This window comes from Mus caroli, chromosome 13 (assembly GCF_900094665.2).
Source record: "Mus caroli chromosome 13, CAROLI_EIJ_v1.1, whole genome shotgun sequence".
Taxonomy (NCBI): domain Eukaryota; kingdom Metazoa; phylum Chordata; class Mammalia; order Rodentia; family Muridae; genus Mus; species Mus caroli.
The window spans coordinates 30,315,070-30,316,790 of NC_034582.1; positions in this window are offsets into that span (position 1 = coordinate 30,315,070).

Consider the following 1,721-nt stretch of genomic DNA (forward strand, 5'->3'; position numbering starts at 1 on the left):
GCCGGATTTCTCTCTCCCCAACCAGAGCAGTCTCAGGTCCCGCGTGATTGGACTGGGGCAGAAGCTGTGTTCCACTCACCAGCAGTCCCAAAATCCTGTGGCGGGGGTCGTGGGTAGCTGGCGGGTGTCAGGCAACCCTGCGCTCTAGCTACCCCGGCGCTGATCCGGCCGGATGAGCTAGACACATCTTAAGACATGTTTCCATAGTGATTCTGAATATTGTCCAGTTGCCAATCAAAGTTAACTATCACTCACACACACACACACACACACACACACACACACACACACACTTCCTTTAACTGACTACCCCAGCTGCAGATCAGTGTTTTATTAGGAAAACCACAGATTACTTTAAGGAAAATACAGGAAAGATAGGCCCATGTGTATATCGGGACCAGAAGGAAAGCTACTATCTGGATAAGAGCTCTCATGGAACTGATGTTTAAGACAGTGCCTGAAGAGTCAGGATGAAGAGATATTTGTGTAAGAGAAATAAGAAAAACTGTAGGCCTTCAGGGAAGAAAACATACAGCTTATTTTAGAATTACCACAAGAAAGCACTTGCTTTTGCTTCACTAAATTCTATGGCTGAAAGTTGAGACTGGAACATCAGCCAGGCTTAAACCATCAAGGCCCTGACAAGGCATGATAAAACGTTTGACTTTATTGAAGTGTTGCTGCTGTGGGCACATGGTTTGAAGCTGGAGGATGTGCTGTGAAAGCGTACTCCACTTTCTGGGTGGAGAATAGGAGCAAAGCAAAAGGCATTAGAAGAGTCAGAGAAGAGAGAGGAACACGTTTATATACTGTATTAGTCCAGGTTTTCTGAGGAACAGGACAGATAATAGGACATATATTTAATATAATATATATACACACATATATATATTTTTGAATATATTTGATTTAGTAGAGTGGCTGACATTGATCCAGCTAGTGCTACAATGGCTATTTATCAAAAAGAAAGGCCATCCAGAGAGTACCCCACATTGGGACCCACCTCACCCCATATCTGCAGACACTAATCCCAACAATATTGCTGATGTCAAGAAATGCTCCCAGACAGGAGCCTAGTATGGCTGTCCTCTGAGAGGCTCCACCAGCATCTGACTAAGATGGATGGCGATACTCACAGCCAACCATTGGACTGAGCCTGGAGACCCCAGAGTTAGAAGGACTGAAGGTGCTGAAGGGTATTCCAACCCCACAGGAAGAACAACAATATCAACGAACTGGACCTCCTTGAGCTCTCAGGGACTAAACTACCATCCAAAGAGTACACACGGAGGAATCCATGGCTCCCGCTACATATGTAGCAGAGGATTGTCTTACCTGGCATCAGCGGGAGGAAAGGCCCTGGGTTCTGTGGAGGCTTGTTGCGCTAGCGCAGGGGGATGTTAGAGGGTGAGGCCAGAGTGGGCAGGTGGGTGGAGAGTATCCTCTTAGAGGCAAAGGGGAGGGGGATGGGATGGAAGATTTGCAGAGGGGAGACCAGGAAGGGGGACAACATTTGAAACATAAATTAATAAAGTAACCAATATATAAAAAGGAAGGAAGGAAGGAAGGAAGGAAGGAAGGAAGGAAGGAAGGAACAAAGAAAGAAAGAAAGAAAGAAAGAAAGAAAGAAAGAAAGAAAGAAAGAAAGAAAGAAAGTCAGTCAGTCCAAGGATCCAGTAGTTGTTCAGTCCATGAGGCTGGATATCACAGCTTGGTTTTTT